Below are 26,955 nucleotides of genomic sequence, written 5' to 3'. Positions count from 1 at the left end.
GCGGATGCGTGGAAAAACAGCATCCGCTGCCCCCGTTGTGTGGCGCTTGCACAGTATGCGTCGGTATGTCGGGCCGACGCTAGTGTGAAAGTAGCCTAAGAGAACAGAGATGCAAAATAGGAATTTAAAAGTTTGGCCTTCTCAACATCATTTTTGAAGACTTAGGTCTTTTTTCAGTCTATATAACTATGTCCCCCATCGTTGTATAATGTCCCACATGCTGGAATAATATCCCCCATCCCGATATAAAGTCTCCCATGCTGGGCTCCATCCATTCATCTGCAGCACATTTTAAAATGAAGCAAATGATTCTACCTTTCTCTGCTCCCATGCCATTCTGCATCCTCTTCTGTAGCTGGCAGCTGACTTTGGAGTGATGGGGGGCAGCACACGAAGTCACTGCCATGCATCGAGTCTACTGCCAGCCCCTGATTGGCCGGCGGTGTGTATTGCAGTGCAGGGATCCGGCGGGTCTCAATGCCACAATACATTTCACCTGAATGTGCTTCCGAGGATGCACATCTAGGTGAAATTGGTGTAGGCGGGGTCCTCTCCAGCATGGGCCCAGCCGCATCTGCTGCGTCCATGATTATTATGCCCCTGGTAATATCTGGATTCAATGAAGACAGACTTTCACATTAATGAGATAGAAGATGACAGTTGGTTCTCATAAATCTCTATGGATAAGGAGAAAGGAGGAAGAGGCAGACCAACATCCTGCTGTAAGTTCTCCCGAAACGAGTTACATTTTTCCATAGAACTTTATATGCATCAAATAGGAAAGTCTGTACGCATTACATACAGATTTTATCTGTGAATTAAGAATTTTGAGAATGAATGATTAGTCCAGGAGAATGAAAAAGTCAATTTTTCTGATAAGAAACATTACAAAGTTCTTGTTTTGAAGTGTACTATTAATTTATATAAACAAAGGATATACAACAACAGATATGCTTTAATTTCAAAGAGAGTAATAAAAAGAGTCATCTAATGTAAATTCTTTTCTGGACAAAAAGCTCCTTGTAGACCTCTCTTTCAATGCTGATGTTTTTCTGGTGACCCCTCTGTAATAAGGCTATGAGATTGATGAGTAACCTGGAATGATTTGTTACAGACATACATATGCTGTTTGCTTAGATTTAAATTATTCATTTTTGCATCATCTCCTGCACTATCTAGGAAGCTGCTCTCATTAATTCAGCCTTTTTAAACCTCCAAACAAATGAATACATTATATATAATTCATTTTACCTGTAAGCTATGCATTCCCTATCTGAAGTTACCTAGTGTGGACAACTGCTAGAGTGCTGAGCACAGATCAAGTGGGTGTGTATCAGATAGTGTGGAGCACATACAGTACGTGCTTGTACTAGATGGGGTAATGATCCGTTTCTGTAAGATTCAACACATCAAAACGTTCTCTATAATACTGGCTCACCTGCAAAAACATGCAGAGGTTCTGTATAATACTATTATATCGAGGGCTTGACAGCACCCAGTGCCAGTCATTAGGAAACCAAATTGTAAACTTCTATAAATTAACTGCCATATGTTAATGTGTGTTCTATACTTTTAATATTTAAGGGAACCTTACAGGTGGATCACAGGCTCCCTAATTGTGGCATTTCAGAGAAAACCTAGGCACCGATTCATCATAGCTTTCATGCCAAAATTCTGGCATAAAAGTTTTAAAAAGTCACAAAATTTAATTGCAACTTGGAGTTGTGCAAATATTTAGCGACTTTTGGTATTCTCCTGCCATTTTCTCTCAGATCCCCCAAAATGGGAAGAGCTGGGGCTGTATGAGGCATGGCAGGTCATGTTGACACAGTTCATCTAATTCATGACAAGCTGTGGCCTTCACTACCCAGGATATCTCACTCCAGAAAATTAATGATTTCTGGCGTGGTGCACAGTGCATACACCGCTCGTCAGATGATCCAGATTCATGAAGAGGAGTGCACTTTTTCATGAGTCAGGAGCACTTGACTGCAGCATACCCCCTCATCAAGGCCAGCAAAAACACCAGTATTGATTAAATGGGCCTATAGACTAGAACACTAAAAAAAATAATTACAGGTCCTTCTCAAAAAATTAGCATATAGTGTTAAATTTCATTATTTACCATAATGTAATGATTACAATTAAACTTTCATATATTATAGATTCATTATCCACCAACTGAAATTTGTCAGGTCTTTTATTGTTTTAATACTGATGATTTTGGCATACAACTCCTGATAACCCAAAAAACCTGTCTCAATAAATTAGCATATCAAGAAAAGGTTCTCTAAACGACCTATTACCCTAATCTTCTGAATCAACTAATTAACTCTAAACACATGCAAAAGATACCTGAGGCTTTTAAAAACTCCCTGCCTGGTTCATTACTCAAAACCCCCATCATGGGTAAGACTAGCGACCTGACAGATGTCAAGAAGGCCATCATTGATACCCTCAAGCAAGAGGGTAAGACCCAGAAAGAATTTTCTCAACAAATAGGCTGTTCCCAGAGTGCTGTATCAAGGCACCTCAATGGTAAGTCTGTTGGAAGGCAAAAATGTGGCAGAAAACTCTGTACAACGAGAAGAGGTGACCGGACCCTGAGGAAGATTGTGGAGAAGGACCGATTCCAGACCTTGGGGAACTTGAGGAAGCAGTGGACTGAGTCTGGTGTGTGCAGGAAATGGGCTACAGGTGCCGCATTCCCCAGGTAAAGCCACTTTTGAACCATAAACAGCGGCAGAAGCGCCTGACCTGGGCTACAGAGAAGCAGCACTGGACTGTTGCTAAGTGGTCCCAAGTACTTTTTTCTGATGAAAGCAAATTTTGCATGTCATTCGGAAATCAAGGTGCCAGAGTCTGGAGGAAGACTGGGGAGAAGGAAATGCCAAAATGCCTGAAGTCCAGTGTCAAGTACCCACAGTCAGTGATGGTGTGGGGTGCCATGTCAGCTGCTGGTGTTGGTCCACTGTGTTTCATCAAGGGCAGGGTCAATGCAGCTAGCTATCAGGAGATTTTGGAGCACTTCATGCTTCCATCGGCTGAAATGCTTTATGGAGATGAAGATTTCATTTTTCAGCACGACCTGGCACCTGCTCACAGTGCCAAAACCACTGGTAAATGGTTTACTGACCATGGTATTACTGTGCTCAATTGGCCTGCCAACTCTCCTGACCTGAACCCCATAGAGAATCTGTGGGATATTGTGAAGAGAAAGTTGAGAGACGCAAGACCCAACACTCTGGATGAGCTTAAGGCCGCTATTGAAGCATCCTGGGCCTCCATAACATCTCAGCAGTGTCACAGGCTGATTGCCTCCATGCCACGCCGCATTGAAGCAGTCATTTCTGCCAAAGGATTCCCGACCAAGTATTGAGTGCATAACTGAACATTATTATTTGATGGGTTTTTTGTTTGTTATTAAAAAACACTTTTATTTGATTGGACGGGTGAAATATGCTAATTTATTGAGACAGGTTTTTTGGGTTATCAGGAGTTGTATGCCAAAATCATCAGTATTAAAACAATAAAAGACCTGACAAATTTCAGTTGGTGGATAATGAATCTATAATATATGAAAGTTTAATTGTAATCATTACATTATGGTAAATAATGAAATTTAACACTATATGCTAATTTTTTGAGAAGGACCTGTATTAAGGTGGTCCTTGTCTTTTTCTCCTGCCCAGCTCTGTTTGATTGATAGCGTGTCATGTGTCTGGTTTTGAACCCTTGAGCCTGTGTTTTGTGGTTGACTTCTCTGTCTGCCAAGCCACAGCAGAAACACCTTTTCTCCTGGTGTTTAGTTTCTGTTATCCTTGCTTCAGTCTTTTTTAGGGTAACAGGTGTTTTCATTTACTCATTCATCTGCCCTATCACCTTTCTGGTGCAGCTTTATATACTTTCCCCCGCTGATATTTCTTGCTGGTGATAGTCTCATTTGATTGTCCAGCCATACTTCTGTAGTTTAAGTCAGTCCGTGAAAGACCAGGTAGGGTTTATCTCTCTGTTTTTGTTCTTTACCTTGCACCTATCTCCTGTTTCTTTTTAGGAAGTAGGCAGCATATTCTCTAACATTACATACTTTACTTAATACTTTATTTTGTGTTTCGTTGTTTGTTTTACTCACCCTGGAATCTGTTTCTATTTCAGCACTCTTTCCTTTCTGTAGGTAATTTGCATTCTGCTCTAACCTAATTTTTTTTGTAGGAGCAATGTGCTTAACGGCTTTTTAAGCAGCATAGGTCTGAGTTACCATTGTCTAGTTTGTGGTTAGGGCTATCTCAGCTCACGCAGGAGCCGCTAGGTACTGTGGGGTCAAGATCTCTACTCTGTACAGCAACCAGAAGGGTCATTTGCAGGTTTTATTGAGTTAACTATTTTTCCGAGTGAGTTGCTACAATACTATAACATAGCGATGCCCTTTTTGTTCTGTCAGCACCAATGAACTGTCAGGTTCTCTTTAGTGTATTTTTGTTTGGCTGACAATCAATCATCTCCTACCGCTTCTTCTAAAACTTTACTTGGGATCCAAAAATGTAAATATTTATGGGTTCTACCTACAAAAAACAAAGATTGACACTTTGAAGGCTAAAATCATTTAGGCAAGATATAGATAAGGCATTATAAGCTCAAATTGATGGATCTTTGGGTAATCAACCCAGGGTGGAAAAATTCACTGATGGAGATAATTGTGGTCTTCTAATACCAAAACTGGAATTTTGACCTCATGTGGCCGTCTTATTGGAATAAACTAATGTAACGTATCTATTGAAACAAAACTTCTGTCTAAGGCAATGCTATTTACTAGGAAAATGTCTCAAGTTTATTATAAGGAGTTTCATGGACAAGCACACTACATATTCAAACATGAACTGGACTTTTCCTTGGTGCCTGCATGGATTGGTGTCAAGATCCTTTTCTTCAACTAAATAAGCTTTATAAACGAGAGTTGTTCAATAATTTATCTACCTGAATTTGAAAACAAACTTTTTTGATAAAATTGAACATATTACTTTTTAATGTAATCCCTCTTGACTTAAGGTACCTTCACACTAGGCGACTTTACAACGATAACGATAGCGATCCGTGACGTTGCAGCGTCCTGGATAGCGATATCGTTGTGTTTGACACGCAGCAGCGATCTGGATCCTGCTGTGATATCGCTGGTCGTTGCTGAAAGTTCAGAACTTTATTTGGTCGTCAGATCGGCGTGTATCGTCGTGTTTGACACCAAAAGCAACGATGCCAGCGATGTTTTACAAAGGTAACCAGGGTAAATATCGGGTTACTAAGCGCAGGGCCGCGCTTAGTAACCCGATATTTACCCTGGTTACCATTGTAAAAGTAAAAAAAACAAACAGTACATACTCACCTTCTGCTGTCTGTCACACGTCCCCCGCCGTCCGCTTCCCGCACTGACTGTGATTGCGGGCCGTAAAGTAAAAGCAGAGCACAGCGGTGACGTCACCGCTGTGCCTTACGGCCGGCACTCACAGTCAGTGCAGGAAGCAGACTCCGGGGGATGTTACGGACACCGGAATGTAAGTATGTACTGTTTGTTTTTTTTTACATTTACACTGGTAACCAGGGTAAACATCGGGTTACTAAGCGCGGCCCTGCGCTTAGTAACCCGATGTTTACCCTGGTTACCAGGGGACTTCGGCATAGTTGGTCGCTGGAGAGCTGTCTGTGTGACAGCTCTCCAGTGACCACACAGCGAGTCTGCAGCGATCGGCATCGTTGTCGATATCGCTGCGTCGCTTAGTGTGAAGGTACCTTTAGTCCATTTCAACTCTAGTGATCATACACACCTCAGAATAAAATGAAACTTCTTGCTGCTGCAAGAACTCTGTTATTTCCTCTGACTGCATTATCATCAAGAAATTGTTGTCCATGCAGCAGTTTCTTCAGATTCTAAACTAGAAAGTAATCACTAGGAGCAAAGCCTGGACTGCAGGGTGGTTGGTTAAGCTACATGAAGCCGCATTCCCATATAGCAGTTTGTCATTTGCAAAACTTGTGAGCTGACGCATTGTTGTGAAGCATTAACACACCTGCCGACAACTTCCCAAGGCATTTCTCTTTGATTGCCTCACATTGTTTCATTGTTGAACCTTAGGTGTCTCTACTAATTGTTGTCTTGTGTGTAGCAATACAATGCTTTCTGTATCCCAAAAACTGTTGCCATGATGTTTCCAGCTGACTGCTGGACACAACATTTCTTTGGAGTTGTGACTCCTTGTGCTTCCATTGCATGGACTTTTGTTTGGTCTTAGGGTACCGTCACACATTGAAATTTTCATCGCTGCGACGGCACGATCCGTGACGTCGCAGCGATCGTATGAATATCGCTCCAGCGTCGTAGACTGCGGTCACACGTTGCAATCACGGCGCTGGAGCGATGCCGAAGTCCCCGGGTAACCAGGGTAAACATCGGGTAACTAAGCGCAGGGCCGCGCTTAGTAACCCGATGTTTACCCTGGTTACCAGCGTAAACGTAAAAAAACAAACCGTACATGCTCACCCGTCGGTGTCCTTCAGGTCCCTTGCCGTCTGCTTCCTGCTCTGAGTGCAGCCGTACAGTGAGAGGCGCAGAGCGCAGCACCGCTGTGATCTGCTCTCACTTTCCGGCCGGCACTAGTCAGAGCAGGAAGCAGACGGCAAGGGACCTGAAGGACACCGACGGGTGAGTATGTACGGTTTGTTTTTTTACGTTTACGCTTGTAACCAGGGTAAACATCGGGTTACTAAGCGCGGCCCTGCGCTTAGTTACCCGATGTTTACCCTGGTTACAAGCGAAGACATCGCTGGATCGCTGTCACACACAACGATCCAGCGATGTCAGCGGGTGATCAAGCGACGAAAGAAAGTTCCATACGATCTGCTACGACGTACGATTCTCAGCAGGATCCCTGATCGCTGCTGCGTGTCAGACACTGCGATATCGTAACGATATCGCTAGAACGTCACGAATCGTAACGTCGTAGCGATGGAAATTTCAATGTGTGACGGTACCCTTAGGATCATGGTGGTAGACCCATGCTATCACCAATTATAATTTGATAATAGAAGTCTCCTGGATTTTCTATAAGCATGCATAAATCCTCCTTTCTAAATTACTGCCACCATGTTTTTTGCCAAGGAATGATACCAGAAAACTGAAATGCCTAATTCATGTGCTATAACATCAACTTTAACCCAATGATCTTCCAAAATCATGGCATCCACTTAATGGCACATTTCCTCTGAAGATGCTTCAACAAGTCGCCCTGAATGGGGTCAACTTCACTTCTCTAACCCATTTAAACTGCTTTACCTAAAACTTTACTAGATAGTAGGAATGCACATCCTCACCATATACAAAAACCATCCTTTCATTGATTTTTTAAAGATTTTTTGGCAGGTATTTAATCTCCGAATGAGGCTACAAATTATTATTATTATTATTATTATTTATTGTTATAGCGCCATTTATTCCACGGCGCTTTACAAGTGAGGAGGGGTATACATAATAAAAACAAGTACAATAATCTTGAACAATACAAGTCATAACTGGTACAGGAGGAGTGAGGACCCTGCCCGCGAGGGCTCACAATCTACAAGGGATGGGTGAGAATACAGTAGGTGAGGATAGAGCTGATCGTGCAGCGGTTGGTTGATCGGTGGTTACTGCAGGTTGTAGGCTTGTCGGAAGAGGCTTTGTAGAGCCACACTGTACTCACTTGCCATCCTGTCACTTCCAGTACTTTCACCAGACTGAACTTCTAGCGTGTCTATAGCATGTCCAGACATGTTTTACAGGCACAGAAAAAGCCAGCTCTCTAAACACTGACAGAACTGATGGGGTAGATAACTTATTGAATACTCCTCATATAGCAGTGGGAAAATCTGTTTATATAGAGGTAAAGCTGAGTATGTCTCTGTGGAGGAAACTCCACTTCTTAAGTGCCCCATCAAATATGGCTATGGGGCATGTAAGAATGATCTTCACCCATTTTGTCATGAAATTACACTTTAGGTAGTGCGAATCCTCGCCATGCAAGATCTAAAGCTGGAAAAGCTGCTCATGTGTACAGACAATTAGAATACCACTGTACTCACAATGCTTCTGCATCTGGGGATGAATCTAGTTCAATTACTTAGATTCAGTTAGATCTCAAGAGAATTCTTGTAAACTGTTATATCCTACCCAAAGGCGCTATATTTTCTTCCGGGCTTTTGATTGCTGGATTTACCCTCATTTTATCTTTCCTTTTTAAGTGCCAGCATTGAGCAGTTTCTTGCACTTTTTCGTGTCAAACGGTAAAACTCCAGAACACGATGAGTCAAGCATTGATTGTAAGGAAAATCAATGATGTTTGAGTCAAAAAATTAGAACACAGCTTATTATCCTTTTGCCAGCTGACGAAAGCATCATGTATAATCATTGCAGTACTTCATTATTAGCCACCGTATATGTCACAGAATATATGTCCGGTCACCTTGTCAGAAGTCCCATGGAGTTCTGTCCACTTCTCAAAGCATTGTCACCAGTATTAAACTTTTGTCTTCTGCTAGTAATGAAACCATTTTTTATCCATGTTACATCAATTTCTATTGAATAAAAAACCTTCAAGAAATGCTATTTACCTGCTAATAGGGGTAATCTGCAGGTAAATAGTGGTGACTTTCTGTGTAGCCGGGATAGTGAAAGGGTGGCTACAGGTAAAAAATTATGGTATTTTCCGGCGTATAAGACGACTTTTTAACCCCTAAAAATTGTCCCAAAAGTCGGGGGTCGTCTTATACGCCGGGTACGGGTGCACAGAGCGATCCTGGCTGGTTCCCAGGGTCTGAAGGAGAGGAGACTCTCCTTCAGGCCCTGGGATTCATCTTCATGTAAAAAATAAAGAATAAAAATAAAAAATATGGATATACTCACCCCTCCGACGGATCCTGGCTCTCAGCGGTGCAAGCGTCTGCCTCCGTTCCTAAGAATGCAGTGAGTGAAGGACCTTCGATGACGTCGCGGTCACATGAGCGGTCACGTGAGCGGTCGCGTGACCGCGACGTCATCGCAGGTCCTTCACTCACTGCATTCTTAGGAACGGAGGCAGACGCTTGCACCGCTGAGAGCCAGGGTCCGTCGGAGGGGTGAGTATATCCATATTTTTATTTTTTATTCTTTACTTTTTACATGAATATGGATACCAGGGCCTGAAGGAGAGTCTCCTCTCCTCCAGACCCTGGGAACCACACGCTGTATAAGATGACTGGGCGTATAAGATGACCCCCGTCTTATACGGCGGGTATATCCCAAATTCCATATTTTATATGGAAAAGTTGGGGGTCGTCTTATACGCCCAGTCGTCTTATACACCAGAAAAATATGGTAAGTTACAGCTAAAGTATTTGGCTCCCTGGAACTTTTCAACATTTTCCCACATATCATGCTTCAAATATAAAGATACCAAATGTACATTTTTGGTGAAGAATCAACAACAAGTGGAACACAATTGTGAAGTTGAACGAAATTTATTGGTTATTTTTAATTTTTGTGGAAATTCAAAAACTGAAAAGTGGGGCGTGCAATATTATTCGGCCCCTTTACTTTCAGTGCAGCAAACTCTGTCCAGAAGTTCATTGTGGATCTCTGAATGATCCAATGTTGTCCTAAATGCCTAATGATGATAAATATAATCCACCTGTGTGTAATCAAGTCTCCGTACAAATGCACCTGCTGTGTGATAGTCTCAGGGTTCTGTTTGAAGCACAGAGAGCATCATGAAGACCAAGGAACACAACAGGCAGGTCCGTGATACTGTTGTGGAGAAGTTTAAAGCCGGATTTGGATACAAAATGAATTCCAAAACTTTAAACATCCCAAGGAGCACTGTACAAGCGATCATATTGAAATGGAAGGAGTATCATACCACTGCAAATTTACCAAGACCCGGACGTCCCTCTAAACTTTCATCTCAAGCAAGGAGAAGACTGATCAGAAATGCAGCCAAGAGGCCCATGATCACTCTGGATGAACTGCAGATGCAGCGCCCCAGAGTCCTGGTCGTTGCAGTGCTATGGCTTCGCCGCTAAGGGGAGCCATGGTACGTTCGATGGCACCGAAGGAGTTCCTCCAATCAGGTATCACAGACACCAATATGTTTCACAGATGGGCCTCCGGGGGGAGCTAAGGGTGCTATTCATTAGGCCACTCCCCACCATAGTGGGTAAACTGGGGGTCAGGCAGGAAGTTAGAGAGAACGCTGACGGGATTGAACGGAGCAACACCCTGTGGCAGGGGGTGTTGTGAAGGGAGAGACTGTAGGGTCTCTGCCAGGGGTGGGATCCTGGCAGAGGCTTGGCATTGAAAGAACGTAACGGGTCCGCGCAGGCTCCTGGAAGCGGCGGGACTCAAGAAAGGACTAGAAGCGAGACAGATTGTGCTGAGTGAGAAACGAGATCAAGCAGAAGGAGAATACCAGCAGGGGTTGTGCTGAAAGAGGCAGCACCTTGCTGAGGCGCAATACCGGTGGCCGGAACGCCGAGGGAGTGGATTAGAATACAGCTTCAAGCCATACTCCAAACAGCGGCAGGACAGTCGGTCTCAGGCGGGCTGTCTACCACATATCACCTATGAAGTCTTGGGGGGCAATTGCGGGAGAGGGGCGTCTCTAGGGTCCCGGAAGAACTCCAGGCCTACCTGACAAACGGGTGCCATTCCAACCTGAATACAGGGAAGGGGTGGATTACAGAGGAACATCAAATCGAGTTGTGAGGGAACTTAAGAAACAGACACAACCGTTGTGGGGTCACTTTCCGAGAGCACAGCAGGGAAGGACTACAACACATAGCGCTAAGTAGGAAGGCACAGATTTCCACCTGAGAGGAGAACTCTGGAGGTGCCATTGGACCGGCCGGACTTGCGTAGCCTGGTGAACCGTATTCTGGACTGAGGACTCAGAGATCTCCAGTAAAGAGGTAAAGAGACTGCAACCTGGTGTCCTCGTTATTTACCGCGACCTACACCCCACAACTGCACCGCTACATCGCTACCATTACTACCACCTATTGCACCGGACGTCCCCCACTGACGGACAGGGCCACGGACCGGGTCTAGCCACCGTGACAACCCCGAGACTGAGAACTAGAGGCCCGGCTCCGGGTACCCCTCGGCCCTGCGGCGGTGTGGGGGCGCTCCAACTTGGTGTCACGAACAGGATCTACTTAAGCCTGAAGAATCAGGTCATATGTGCCTTGGAACTGTGATTTAGTGTGATTTACTGTGCTTGGACTGTACTTTATTGCAAAGACTGTGGATTGTCACTTGCCGCCAAAAGTTCGCGCCAAAACCGCCGCCATTACGGCGCTAAGGAGAGTGCAGGAGAAGAAGAAGGGCGTGGAAGCGGGCGTGAACAAGCTGAAGAGCGCGAAAGACAATGGCCGCCCAGTCTAAGTATTTCTGCCCCTTGAGGACGTGTCCGTCAGCAGCCGAGGTCCGCCTCCTGATCCTTAATGGTGGGCAGAGACAGAGAAAGCGAAACCGCCCACGAAGAAGAGAGCGGGAAAAGGACCAGGAAGAAGGAGCGAGCGACATGGAGGACGCCATGGCGAGCCGCCCGGAGCCGGAGCGTGGGGTCGGAGCAGAGGACTCCCCCAGCCACCCGGAGGGGCACCGCAACCAGGCCTCCACCGCTGATGCTGAATTCCTGCAGGCCGGAGTGGACGAGCTCAGCGACCGACCCCGGCGGACGCAGCTGAGCACCGAGGCCGGGTGGAAGAAGGCCATCATCAGGAGCCTCACCGGACATCTGTCGGCAGCCTCATCTGGTCCGGAGCAGGGAAGAAGTCCCAGCGCTCCGAAGCTGGAAAGCAAGGCCCTGCCAGAAAGCGAGATGCTGCAAGCAGAGATGACAGCGTCGCAGAACAAGGCCCCGCAGCCAGCGTTACAGATCCCAGCGGAGACGGAGCAGACCGGCACCGGAGGAACCGCATCTGAAGCAGGTATGAAGGACGACCCTGCCCTGACGGCCGACACCACTCCAGTGACTGCTAGTGCCACAGCTGCTGACTCCGTTCCAGTGACTGATCTTGCAGCAGCCGCTACTTCTGCTGCAGCAGATGCCCATACTCAAGCTGCGCAGACCTCCATCGCTGCGCCTGATTTAATCGTACATGAACGACGGATTAACGGCGTTTGTCCAGCACTGGGTGTAACCCTGGACCTCACTCTTCACAGGCCAAGAAGGGTTAAGTGCCAGGTGCAGCCCTGGAAGCCGTCCAACTAAACCTCGGAAACCTGAAACTGTAAATAGTTAACTGTTTATTTCCTTGCTGTTTTGCTGCTAAAACTCGTCCTGGGTTAACTCTTAAAGGGATCCCTTTGTTTACCCGGGATCCCTATTGCTTTTTATTTTTGCTTTCACTTTCATTTTTGCTTTTGGTTCCACAATGTTATAAAAACTGCTGAATCATGGACTGTGCATGATTCGAACTTCCTTTGTAAATAGTTTGCACCTTCTTAAAGGTGCTCCCTACTGGTTTTAGCCAAAGACACTTTGCGAAGATATTTGCCCTATTGGTTTGAGCCAAAGACACTTTGTGAAGATACCTTTCCTACCGGTTCTAGTTAAAGACACTTTGCGAAGATACCATACCGGAACCTTTGCGTGGGCTGGTAGGCTGAGGAGACGAGCTACCTCGGAAAGACTTGGTCCCCTCTTAAAGGGGATGTGAAGAATTGAACTTGAGAAAGATACTGTTGCAGAACAGTAATGCCATGATGATGCTTTGAAAAGAAATGTAACTGTTTTACATGAAAAGTTATATGTGTTGAATTTGTTGAAATGTGAAATCCAAATAATGTTTTGCAGAAAGAAAAGATGCAGAGAGCCCGTAGGGGTAGAGCTAGAGATCTGCATAGCTGAAAGTAAGGAAGTAATGATGAAGGTGAGGATAGAAGGTCAACCCTGCGTCCCCATAGAAAGTTACTTTGTTACTAAGGACAGAAGGCGAACCCATAGGGGTTAGAGAGTGAGTCCTTAAAGGAGCCGAGTAGAGCTGGCTCAGAGTTCTTTAAACGAAAGGAATGTTATGTCTATACTATGTATAGTAGCGAAAGGCAGTAGGCCCTGGCTGAACGGGGCGGTCCTGTAAAAGAAAGGAGAGGCAGTAGGTCTGGTGCCATAGGGACAGGCGGTCCTGCAGGTTCAAAGTAGGAGAATGTGAAGTTACCTTACCCTGTAATGTGATTATAGGAAGGCCTTTGGTAAACTAAGAGTGTATGTTTCTTAAAGGCAATGTTAATTTATTGTTCCAGAATTTGCACTAAGTAGAATACCCGGTTGGGTAACAGGAGTTATGTATAGCCTGTAATTTATAATGTTGACCATGTTTGTAACGTTAAAAGTGTCCTCACCTCCCATAAAGGGAAGCCTGTTCAAGTATGCTTATTGTTTTACACTCAACAAAATTGTATGTCTTTTTGCTAATCTGTATTGTTGTTTTTCTTCCCAGTCCCGGAGTACTGTGTTTAACCAGGGGGGAGTGCAGCGCCCCAGAGTCCTGGTCGTTGCAGTGCTATGGCTTCACCGCTAAGGGGAGCCATGGTACGTTCGATGGCACCGAAGGAGTTCCTCCAATCAGGTATCACAGACACCAATATGTTTCACAGCTGGGCCTCCGGGGGGAGCTAAGGGTGCTATTCATTAGGCCACTCCCCACCATAGTGGGTAAACTGGGGGTCAGGCAGGAAGTTAGAGAGAACGCTGACGGGATTGAACGGAGCAACACCCTGTGGCAGGGGGTGTTGTGAAGGGAGAGACTGTAGGGTCTCTGCCAGGGGTGGGATCCTGGCAGAGGCTTGGCATTGAAAGAACGTAACGGGTCCGCGCAGGCTCCTGGAAGCGGCGGGACTCAAGAAAGGACTAGAAGCGAGACAGATTGTGCTGAGTGAGAAACGAGATCAAGCAGAAGGAGAATACCAGCAGGGGTTGTGCTGAAAGAGGCAGCACCTTGCTGAGGCGCAATACCGGTGGCCGGAACGCCGAGGGAGTGGATTAGAATACAGCTTCAAGCCATACTCCAAACAGCGGCAGGACAGTCGGTCTCAGGCGGGCTGTCTACCACATATCACCTATGAAGTCTTGGGGGGCAATTGCGGGAGAGGGGCGTCTCTAGGGTCCCGGAAGAACTCCAGGCCTACCTGACAAACGGGTGCCATTCCAACCTGAATACAGGGAAGGGGTGGATTACAGAGGAACATCAAATCGAGTTGTGAGGGAACTTAAGAAACAGACACAACCGTTGTGGGGTCACTTTCCGAGAGCACAGCAGGGAAGGACTACAACACATAGCGCTAAGTAGGAAGGCACAGATTTCCACCTGAGAGGAGAACTCTGGAGGTGCCATTGGACCGGCCGGACTTGCGTAGCCTGGTGAACCGTATTCTGGACTGAGGACTCAGAGATCTCCAGTAAAGAGGTAAAGAGACTGCAACCTGGTGTCCTCGTTATTTACCGCGACCTACACCCCACAACTGCACCGCTACATCGCTACCATTACTACCACCTATTGCACCGGACGTCCCCCACTGACGGACAGGGCCACGGACCGGGTCTAGCCACCGTGACAACCCCGAGACTGAGAACTAGAGGCCCGGCTCCGGGTACCCCTCGGCCCTGCGGCGGTGTGGGGGCGCTCCACAGAGATCTACAGCTGAGGTGGGACAGTCTATCCATAGCACAACAATCAGTCGTACACTGCACAAATCTGACCTTTATGGAAGAGTGGCAAGAAGAAAGCCATTTCTCAAAGATATCCATAAAAAGTGTCATTTAAAGTTTGCAACAAGCCACCTGGTAGACACACCAAACATGTGGAAGAAGGTGCTCTGGTCAGATGAAACCAAAATCAAACTTTTTGGCAACAATGCCAAATGGTATGTTTGGAGTAAAGGCAACACAGCTCATCACCCTGAACACACCATCCCCACTGTCAAACATGGTGGTGGCAGCATTAAGGTTTGGGCCTGCTTTTCTTCAGCAGGGACAGGGAAGATGGTTAAAATTGATGGGAAGATGGATGGGGCCAAATACAGGACCATTCTTGAAGAAAACCTGTTTGAGTCTGCAAAAGACCTGAGACTGGGATGGAGATTTGTCTTCCAACAACACAATGATCCCAAACATAAAGCCAAATCTACAAAGGAATGGTTCACAAATAAATGTATCCAGGTGTTAGAATGGCCAAGTCAAAGACCACACCTCAATCCAATCAAGAATCTGTGGAAAGAGCTGAAAACTGCTGTTCACAAATGATCTCCATCAAACCTCATTGAGCTCGAGCTGTTTACCAAGGAAGATTGGGCAAGAATTTCAGTCTCTCGATGTACAAAACTGGTAGAGACATACCCCAAGTGACTTTCAGCTGTAATCGCAGCAAAAGGTGACACAACAAAGTATTAAGTTAAAGGGACCGAATAATATTGCACGCCCCACTTTTGAGTTTTTGAATTTCCACAAAAATTTAAAATAACCAATACATTTCAAGAGGCTCTCTGGCTTCAATCAGAACCCTGAGACTATCACAGAGCAGGTGCATTTATACGGAGACTTGAGTATACACAGGTGGATTATATTTATCATCATTAGGCATTTAGGACAACATTGGATCATTCAGAGATCCACAATGAACTTCTGGAGTGAGTTTGCTGCACTGAAAGTAAAGGGGCCGAATAATATTGCACTCCCCACTTTTCAGTTTTTGAATTTCCACAAAAATTTAAAATAACCAATACATTCCGTTCAACTTCACAATTGTGTTCCACTTGTTGTTGATTCTTCATCAAAATATTTACATTTGGTATCTTTATGTTTGAAGCATGATATGTCGGAAAAGGTTGAAAAGTTCCAGGGAGCCGAATACTTTCACTAGGCACTGTATATTCTCCCTGCATCCTGTCAGGACTCTAAACATTTTTTATTACCTTTTTGTGCATTACTGCCCTTTTCCAAGATGGCGTCTTTGGTCTCATGTGCACTGTGTCTTCTTGCTATAAAACTCCACCCCAGCCTTCAGTCTGTGCTAGAGTACTCTGCCTTGCATCCAGCTCCTGACCTCTGGTGACTCCCTGGCTATATACCTGCTCCTGTGAACCTGTGGGGTTATCCTGCTACTCTGCTCTGAGCTCCTGCTGCATACATCAGTTCCAGTAATCTGTTGTGAATTCTGCTCTTGGGCTCCCTCTGGTGGTTATAAGTGGTAGCGCTGCTGTCTTTGGATCGCTGCATTCATCAGGTGTGTTCACTTATTGCAAGTCTGACTGAGCTATTTAGTCTTGCTTGACCCTTTAGTCAGTGCCAGTTGTCCATTGTTCCTGGAGGATTCACATCCCTGCCTGGTCTCTCCTGCTTTGCTGTTCATTTCAACAAAGATAAGTTCTGGCTTTGTTTTTTGCAGTCCACATGCTGTGGGCTTTATTGTTCAGTTCTTTTCCATGTTTTTGTCTTGTCCAGCTTGGTCTGCATAAGGCTTTGTTCAGCCAAGCTGGTATCTCTGGAGATGCAGATTTAGTTAGATGTGGAGATTTTGTATTTTCTGTGGTGGATATTTTCTAGTGTTTTAATACTGACCGCATAGTACTCTGTCCTATCCTTTCTATTTAGCTAGAGTGGCCTCCTTTGCTAAATCCTGATTTCAGTCTGCGTATGTTATTTCCCTCTCCTCTCACAATCAATATTTGTGGGGGGCTGTCTATCCTTTGGGGATTTTCTCTGAGGCAAGATAGTTTTCCCTTTTCTATCTCTAGGGGTATTTAGTCCTCCAGCTGTGTCGAGATGTCTAGGGAGTGGTAGGTACATTCCACGGCTACTTCTAGTTGCGGTGTTAAGTTCAGGGTCTGCGGTCAGTACAGGTACCACCTTCTCCAGAGTACGTCTTATGCTGCTCCTAGGCCACCAGATCATAACAGTAATCCTCCTTCATCTGCTGCTCGTGTTTGCTTCCATCTGCATTTGCTGGACATATAAGCTGTTTCTGCTCTGCAAGAACCTCAGACTATTACCCAGACCTCCCTGGTTGAGCTTAGATATTATTTGAACTGCCTTATAAGCATATCTATCTGTGTTGTGGACTAAGCAAGGACTTATTCGTGTCAAGTATCCTCAAGAATAATTGTGCTTCATAGACTTTCTGCGTGATTGCATTTTCCTCTGAAGTTTCCTATAAACTGCTGAGCTGCATTTGATATTTGCATCAAGTGTTGTGGACTTGAGTTTCTCTCTGCACCTGTTTGAATCACCGTGTGATAATATAGACTTTACCACTTATAAAACTGTGTCCTGTAGTTGTCTTGTTCCACGCAAAGAGTCTCCTGAGTTATCCCCTATAATTATTACACATCCACTCACTTGCAGTGATATGGGAGGAGCAGTCACAATACAGTGAGGGCGATTTAATCATTTTCTGGCAGATTGATTGGCAGCCTGCTTTGCTCCTTATCTCCAGAATGTAAATTCTACTCCCCCGTCTTGGCTTGTGAGGTAGCCAACAGCCTCCATATCCAGGAGAAGAATGATTGAACAGCTGGTTACTTACTCAAATGTTTATGTAACTTCTTTGGAAGCAAACGGGCATCCTCTTCTATAATTGTTTTCCATCTGTACTGTGTGTTTCGCTGTAAAGAAACCTTTAGCATCTTCAGGAGTATAACACAATAAGTTTGGTGTCTTTACCAGGAAAAGTGTAATCCCATCTTTGTGACTGTATCCCTGATGATGCAATTTCTCCTGTAACCCCCTTCACTGGGATTGCTTTAAAAAGTGATGAGGTGTAGTGCATGGCATTGTTTAGATCATATATTCTAATGTAAAGTACTAAGATATATCGATATACAGGTGCGTCTCACAAAATTAGAATATCATCAAAAAGTTAATTTATTTAAGCTCTTCAATACAAAAAGTGAAACTCATATAGTAGAGTCATTAGACACAGAGTGATCTATTTCAAGTGTTTATTTCTGTTAATGTTGATGATTATGACTTACAGCCAATGAAAACCCAAAAGTCATTATCTCAGTAAATTAGAATAATTAACAAAAAACACCTGCAAAGGCTTCCTTAGTGTTTAAAAAGGTCCGTTAGTCTGTTTCAGTAGGCTCCACAATCATGGGGAAGACTGCTGACTTGACAGATGTCCAGAAGGCAGTCATTGACACACTCCACAAGGACTGTAAGCCACAAAAGGTCATTGTTATAGAAGCTGGCTGTTCACAGAGTGCTGTATCCAAGCATATTAATGGAAAGTTGAGTGGAAGGAAAAAGTGTGGAGGAAAAAGGTGCACAAGCAAGCGGGATAACCGCAGCCTTGCAGGGCCGGATTCAAGAGGTGGGTGGCCCGGGGCCCATTTTGCAGGGAGGCCCATTTTTCAAGGTGTTGCAATATGTAATGCAAAAACACAAAATAAAACGAACGCAAGTTTATTTACAAATATCATTTACGCAGAGTAACTCAGGTAAAATCATTCATTTTTTACAATCTAGGCACTTTCCTTGATTTTCGTGCTGCAAAATCACTAATGATGTCACTAAAGTCCAATTCACGCAGTATATTTGACTCGAATTTACAAGTCGTTTCTGCTTCATGGGTGTCCTAAATCGGTTTTCAACTAACTTGAGTTTTGAGAAGGAACGCTCACCACTGCAGTTTGTATGTATGTTTGGCTGTCATTGTTTAACCGTTTGTATTTCTATGGATATTTAATAAATTTTATATTTTATCATTCTGGACTAGTACACTTTGTTTCCTTCTGTGGTGCTGCAGTTTGTATGTATGTATATTGTAGAAATTTGGGCTTTCTATATCAAAGACTGCTGCTGGGCTGTATATGTATGAGAGGCTTCTGCTGGGCTGTATATATATGAGGGGCTGCTGCTGGGCTGTATATGTATGAGAGGCTTCTTCTGGGCTTTATTAATATGAGGGGCTGCTGCTGGGCTGTATATATTATAAGCTCCTGCTGGGCTGTATATTTATGAAGGGCTGCTGCTGGGCTGTATATGTCAGAGGCTGTTTACCTGTATATATCAGAGGCTGTTGCTGTGCTGGCTGTATATAGAATAAAGGCGGAGGGTCTGTATAAAGTGTATACACAGCACTATACTGTAAACAGGTCCACACTATATACTTACAGTATACACAGACACACTGTAATGCAGGATATAGTGTGGACCTGTATATACAGTATGGTACTGTGTAGGAAGAAAGATACACAGACAGACACACATAGACACACACAGACACACACACAGACACACATACACACACACAGACAGACAGAGATCATACCCACTGCGACACTGTGAAGACTGAACCACTTCACCTCTGGATCTTCAGTGACTGAAGATCCAGAGTGAAGTCCTGCCGTGCTCTGCGGTGGAGAATCCTCTTCTCGTGCCAACATTGTGGCTCTGCCTCCTTCCTTGAAGGTAGCTGAACAAACTCTCATCTGATCTAATCCGAGGGAGCGATCATATAGCTGAATAGGTAGCACCTAGAAGCTTCTGTTGTGATCAGAGAAGGCTGCCGCATGCCATAAGCTAAGCATTAGGTACAGGGAGGGTACTAAGGAAGTCTGGCTAGGCTAGCTAGGTCAGTGGATGCTGACGCAGGTCAGGTGCCATGACTCTGCCGCTCTGCGCCAGCCACTGAGATGTAGGACCGTAGCCAGGTCTCTACGCTTTCAATAGTTTCTCTTTTGTTAAATGTTCCTTATCATTAGAAACGGTTCACAGCAAAGTATTTTACATGTTTTGAGATATTTATCCCTATATTACATAGTTACATAGTTACATAGTTATTGAGGTTGAAGGAAGACTTTAAGTCCATCTAGTTCAACCCATAGCCTAACCTAACATGCCCTAACATGTTGATCCAGAGGAAGGCAAAAAAAACCCATGTGGCAAAGAGTAACTCCACCATGGGGAAAAAAATTCCTTCCCGACTCCACATACGGCAATCAGACTAGTTCCCTGGATCAACGCCTTATCAAGGAATCTAGTGTATATACCCTGTAATATTATACTTTTCCAGAAAGGTATCCAGTCCCCTCTTAAATTTAATTAATGAATCACTCATTACAACATCATACGGCAGAGAGTTCCATAGTCTCACTGCTCTTACAGTAAAGAATCCGCGTCTGTTATTATGCTTAAACCTTCTTTCCTCCAGACGTAGAGGATGCCCCCTTGTCCCTGTCACCGGTCTATGATTAAAAAGATCATCAGAAAGGTCTTTGTACTGTCCCCTCATATATTTATACATTAAAATAAGATCACCCCTTAGTCTTCGTTTTTCCAAACTAAATAGCCCCAAGTGTAATAACCTATCTTGGTATTGCAGACCCCCCAGTCCTCTAATAACCTTGGTCGCTCTTCTCTGCACCCGCTCTAGTTCAGCTATGTCTTTCTTATACACCGGAGACCAGAACTGTGCACAGTATTCTAAGTGTGGTCGAACTAGTGACTTGTATAGAGGTAAAATTATGTTCTCCTCATGAGCATCTATGCCTCTTTTAATACATCCCATTATTTTATTTGCCTTTGTAGCAGCTGCCTGACACTGGCCACTGAATATGAGTCTGTCATCCACCCATACACCCAGGTCTTTTTCATTGATGGTTTTGCCCAGAGTTTTAGAATTAAGCACATAGTTATACATCTTATTACTTCTACCCAAGTGCATGACCTTACATTTGTCCCCATTAAAGCTCATTTGCCATTTATCAGCCCAAGCTTCTAGTTTACATAAATCATCCTGTAATATAAAATTGTCCTCCCCTGTATTGATTACCCTACAGAGTTTAGTGTCATCTGCAAATATTGAAATTCTACTCTGAATGCCCCCTACAAGGTCATTAATAAATATGTTAAAAAGAAGAGGGCCCAATACTGACCCCTGTGGTACCCCACTGCTAACCGCGACCCAGTCCGAGTGTGCTCCATTAATAACCACCCTTTGTTTCCTATCCCTGAGCCAGCTCTCAACCCACTTACACATATTTTCCCCTATCCCCATTACTCTCATTTTATGTATCAACCTTTTGTGTGGCACCGTATCAAAAGCTTTGGAAAAGTCCATATACACTACGTCCACTGGGTTCCCTTGGTCCAGTCCGGAACTTACCTCTTCATAGAAGCTGATCAAATTAGTCTGACATGAGCGGTCCCTAGTAAACCCATGCTGATACTGGGTCATGAGGTTATTCCTCTTCAGATACTCCAGTATAGCATCCCTTAGAATGCCCTCCAGGATTTTACCCACAGTAGAGGTTAAACTTACTGGCCTATAATTACCGAGTTCAGTTTTTGCCCCTTTTTTGAATATTGGCACCACATTTGCTATATGCCAGTCCTGTGGTACAGACCCTGTTATTATGGACTCTTTAAAGATTAAAAATAATGGTCTATCAATGACTGTACTTAGTTCCTGCAGTACTCGGGGGTGTATCCCATCCGGGCCCGGAGATTTGTCAATTTTAGTGATTTTTAGACGCCGCTGTACTTCCTGCTGGGTTAAGCAGGTGACATTTAATGGGGAATTTTTATCACTAGTCATATTGGCTGCCATGGGATTTTCTTTTGTAAATACTGATGAAAAAAAGTCATTTAGCAGATTGGCTTTTTCCTCATCCTCATCCACCATTTCACCCAGACTATTTTTAAGGGGGCCAACACTGTCATTTTTTAGTTTCTTACTATTTATATAGTTAAAGAATATTTTGGGATTATTTTTACTCTCTCTGGCAATGAGTCTCTCTGTCTCAATCTTTGCTGCCTTGATTTGCTTTTTACAGAATTTATTTAATTTTCTGTATTTATTTAATGCCTCATCACTACCTTTTTCCTTTAATTCTCTAAATGCTTTCTTTTTGTTCCTTATTGCGCCCCTAACAGCTCTATTTAGCCATATTGGTTTCCTCCTATTTCTAGTATGTTTATTCCCATACGGTATATACTGTGCACAGGTCCTATCCAGGATGCTAATAAACGTCTCCCATTTACTTTGTGTATTTTTGTGTCTCAGGATATCGTCCCAGTTAATTGCACCAAGATCCTCTCTCATCCGTTGGAAATTTGCCCTCCTGAAGTTTAGTGTCCTTGTCACCCCCCTACTACCCATCTTATTAAAGGTTACATGAAAACTTATTATTTTATGATCACTATTCCCCAAGTGACCCCCAACCCTTATATTTGATATGCGGTCTGGCCTGTTGGTTAATATTAGGTCTAGCAGTGCCCCCCCTCCTTGTTGGGTCCTGAACCAGCTGTGAAAGGTAATTGTCTCTCATAGTTGTCAAAAACCGATTACCTTTGCTGGAACTGCAGGTTTCTGTTCCCCAATCTATTTCAGGGTAGTTGAAGTCCCCCATAATAATGACTTCTCCTTGAGTCGCAGCTTCATCTATTTGCTTTACGAGGATATTCTCCATTGCTTCCATTATTTTTGGAGATTTATAACAAACCCCTATCAGTAATTTATTATTTTTTCCCCCTCCCCTTATCTCCACCCACAGGGACTCCACATTTTCATTAAATTCACCTATATTATCACGCAAAATGGGTTTTAAGGAAGATTTTACATATAGACACACCCCTCCCCCTCGCTTATCTTTACGGTCATTTCTGAACAGGCTATAGCCCTGCAAGTTAACAGCCCAGTCATGGCTCTCATCCAGCCACGTCTCAGATATCCCCACCATGTCATAATTATGCTCCAACAACATTAGTTCTAATTCGTCCATTTTGTTGGCGAGGCTTCTGGCATTAGTATACATGCACTTGATGTTACTCTCTGTACCTCTATTTTTTCTTAAATTATTAACTGTTCTAACCCCACCCCCCATGCCACCGCCACCCCCAACTTCCTTATTTGTGCCCAGCTCTCTATCTGCACTATCTTCCCCTCCTATAAAATGAATACCCTCCCCCCCAATCCCTAGTTTAAACACTCCTCCAACCTTCTAACCATTTTCTCCCCCAGCACAGCTGCCCCTTCCCCGTTGAGGTGCAGCCCGTCCCTAGCGTAGAGCCTGTAGCCCACTGAGAAGTCGGCCCAGTTCTGCAGGAACCCAAACCCCTCCTTCCTACACCAATTCTTGAGCCACTTATTAACCTCCCTAATCTCCCGTTGCCTCTCTGGCGTGGCGTGGCGGGAGGCCCCTGCTTGGTGGGTGGCCCAGGGCCCGAGCCCCTTGGGCCCCCCTAAATCCGGGCTTGCAGCCTTGATAGGATTGTTAAGAAAAGGCCATTCAAGTATTTGGGGGAGATTCACAAGGAGTGGACTGCTCCTGGAGTCATTCCTTCAAGAGCCACCACACACACAGATGTATCCAGGACATGGGCTACAAGTGTTGCATTCCTTATGTCAAACCACTCATGACCAATAGGCAACGCCAGAAGCGTCTTACCTGGGCCAAGGAGAAAAAGAACTGGTCAGTTGCTCAGTGGTCCAAGGTGTTATCTGATGAAAGTAAATTTTACATTTCATTTGAAAATCAAGGTCCCAGAGTCTGGAGGAAGAGTCGAGAGTAGTGATGAGCAAATAGCATTGTTGTTTGGGTCTCCCCGAGCATGCTCGGGGCATCTCCGAGTATTTGTTAGTGCTCAGAGATTTAGTTTTCCTCGCCTCATCTGCAGGATTTACGGCTGCTAGATAGGCTGGATACATGCCATGTCGGACGCTGTTCATACTAGGGCGTTCAACAGACAGCGGTAATTCCGCTTTTGTCCACTATGCGCTCAGTGGCGTCGGCTAGATTTTGTCTAGCTGGTCCGGGGTTAATTTAGCTGGTGCTCGGATTGGAAGCTGGGTCACGCCCACTGCCTTTAAATTGTTCTTCTGAACATTGGGCGTCGCCGATTATAGCTTCTGTCTTGTGCTTGGTTATCTCGGTCTGGAGTGGTGGTCTAGGAATAGGAGAATCGTATCTGGTGGTGTATATTTCCCTTTGTCATATTTTCCTCCTTCCTATATTTGTATTTGTTTTGCCCTGTGCACTTATTGTGTATTCCTGAGTGACTGCGGCGTGGTGTATATTTTCCGTTATCCTTGTCTGTGCTAACTGTGGGTATTGGTTAGTGGTCTCTTCACTGGGTGGTGGGTGGAGGTTTCAGCCTAGGGTTGAAACAGGAGACAGGGTGAGGGTGGAGGCCCAGACATGCACACCATCAGTGTAAACTCTGGGAGCGGGTCAGTCAGGGTTTCCCAGAGTTGAGGGAAATCGCAGGGGCCTGGGTTATTAGCTTTTGCCTACCTAGGCTTCCCGTGACAATACATGTGAGGAATGCCTGTTTGTTAGGGATTTTCCACATGTATTCAGGCTGTCCAGCAGCCGTAAATCATGCAGCTGAGGCGACGAAAACTAAATTTCCCAGCACTAACAAATACTCGGAGATCACAAGAGCAACATTGCTATTCGCTCATCACTAGTGGTGAGTCCACAATCCAAGCTGCTTGAGGTCTATTGTGAAGCTTCCACAATCAGTGATGGTTTGGGAAGCCATGTCATCTGCTGGTAAAGGGACACTGTGTTTTATCAAGACCAAAGTCAGCGCAGGTGTCTGCCAGGAAATTTTAGAGCATGTCATGCTTCCCTCTGCCGACAAACTTTTTGGAGATGGAAATTTAATTCTCCAGCAGGACTTGGCAGCTGTCCACACTGCCAAAAGTATCAATACCTGGTTTATAAACAACAGTATCACTGTGCTTGATTGGCCAGCAAACTCGTGTGACCTTAACCCCATAGAGAATCTTTGGGTTATTGTCAAGAGGACGATGAGAGACACCAGACCAAACAATGCAGATGAGCTGAAGGCTGCTATCAAAGCAACCTGGGATTCCATAACACCTCAGCAGTGCCACAGGCTGATCGCCTCCATGCCACACTGCATTGATGCAGTAATTGATGCAAAAGGAGCCTCGACCAAGTATTGAGTGCATGTACAGAACATACATTTCATACATTTCAGTAGGCCAACATTTCAGATTTTAAAATCATTTTTCAATCTGGTGTTATAAAGTATTCTAATTTAGTGAGATTATGACTTTTGGGTTTTCATTGGCTGTAAGCCATAATCATCAACATTAACAGAAATAAACACTTGAAATAGATCACTCTGTTTGCAATGACTCTATATAATATGAGTTTCACTTTTTGTATTGAAGAACTGAAATAAATTCACTTTTTGATGATATTCTAATTTTGTGAGAAGCACCTTTATGTAGATAAACTACTATATTATATCAGTACCACCAATGATAAAATACCACCAAACTGTGGTCTTGTCAATTAGCCCTTTGACGTTTGCACAGATCTCTACGTGAATCTGATCTCTGGGTATTAGATGCTGATGCTTGTCTATAAGAGACCTGTTTGTAGTTTGCAAACCTTGGCAGGGACAGCCTTGTTAGCAAAAGGGTGATGACAAAGCCTTCATGACACTTTTTTTCCCTCCCTACATAGAGCAATCACAGGTCAACAAAGACAGAACAAGAATTTGTTGATCCAGTTTGTTTTCTTGCAATTCCTGTGAAATTGCCTGGAAAGCACAGTGCACCGTAGTAGTGGCGTAGTGTGTGTGCTTGTCAGCTGGTTATGATCTTGTACATATCTATTACTAGTAAAGCAGGTTTATTTCGTTGCATTTCTGCTACTATCTGGCCTCTACATTCACATTTTTTTTGTATTGACATGATACCATTTGACACCTATTTTACTGTATAGACATTGTTGTATTTATTCTTTTTATGTTTGTGCAGCTTTGAAGTCCTAGTGTTATTCCATTTTCTCTCGTTGATAGATCTCAATTAGTGATGAACGAACATGCTTGGATAAGCTATAATTTGCACGTTCCCATGATGAGTTTTTGGTGAGTTTTTAATGCCACGTATTTTTGCTTTACATAAAGTACAGCATCTTACAGTTCTAGAAAAGTGGATGGGAGTCATAGAAATCTCATGGCCTCTGTGCCTTTGCTTTTTTTAACATTGCAGAAACTGACCAGCGGTGCAGTTTTTTTAAAATCTGCGATCAATTTCTCTTGTGGTAAATGTGTTTTATTTGCAAATTTTTCTCATAAATTTGAATGAGATGAGGTAAATTTATAGATGCAGAGCACATATGTGTTTTATTGGGTTTCCAAACGCAATAAAAACATATGCAAAACATTCATAACTTTATCAATAAAGTTCTATAAACACTAAGTAACAGGAAGTTCCTAAAATAAAGTAGTTTTTTTTTTTTTTAAATCATTCAATATTAAAAAAAAAAGCAGGTAAAAATTGCCATTAAAAAAAGTAAAATATGCAGGAAACACACAATGAAAAATGCTAATAACCTAATTTATCTAATTGGTGCAGAAATGATGAAGAAAATCTGCAATGTCAAAAACTTACCAAATATCTCATTGTTTGACCTTAAAGGGGGTTTTTGGGACTAATTTAATTTTTGCTAAGAACTAACCAGCAGGTAATTGCTAACTATGTGCCTGTTCGGCCCAGTGTTGATTTCTGCTCTGCCAGCTATTCAGTGACTTCCGAGATGTCATGTCGACAGGGCAGCAGCTTCTCTTCTGCTCTGCTTTGTTGGAGAGGTGAGACTGTTGCTATCATACAGTGTGACAGCTGGCTCCCCATTGCCTAACTATGCAAAGTCGGCCATCAATCAGCATGACGCCAGCAGGCTGGAAGAGAAAGAGCTTCTCTGTTGATGTGAGCAGCAGAATCTCAGCAGGAGCAGTCTATGACCACTCTGAGTCGGCACCAGGTAGACCAGGCAGGTAACCAGCAACTACCTGCCTGTTAGTTCTTAGGCCAATAGTTCAATAATAAAACAGTCTTGAAAACCTCTTTAACCTAGATGTTTGTGAAACTTGGTCCAAGCACAGTCTTCGATGTACGGACTGTCCACATGTC

The 26,955-nt window shown here is 44.0% G+C and overlaps 1 protein-coding gene across 6 annotated transcripts in view; it reads left to right on the top strand.

Annotated features, from left to right (window-relative positions):
- Positions 1–26,955, top strand: part of SMPD3 (sphingomyelin phosphodiesterase 3) — a 567,374-nt gene that overhangs the window by 108,635 nt on the left and 431,784 nt on the right. For 2 of the 6 annotated variants that reach the window (XM_077288166.1, XM_077288169.1), the window contains exon 2: positions 25,842–25,910. The exons of the other annotated variants lie outside the window; for them this stretch is intronic. The gene's annotated coding sequence lies outside the window, so the exon portion shown is untranslated. The remainder of the gene's footprint in view (positions 1–25,841; positions 25,911–26,955) is intronic. 6 annotated transcript variants of the gene reach the window in all.

Source organism: Ranitomeya variabilis, chromosome 2, assembly GCF_051348905.1.
Source record: "Ranitomeya variabilis isolate aRanVar5 chromosome 2, aRanVar5.hap1, whole genome shotgun sequence".
NCBI lineage: Eukaryota > Metazoa > Chordata > Amphibia > Anura > Dendrobatidae > Ranitomeya > Ranitomeya variabilis.
The sequence above is the reverse complement of the archived record's forward strand: the minus strand, read 5'-3'. Positions and strand labels throughout refer to the sequence as shown.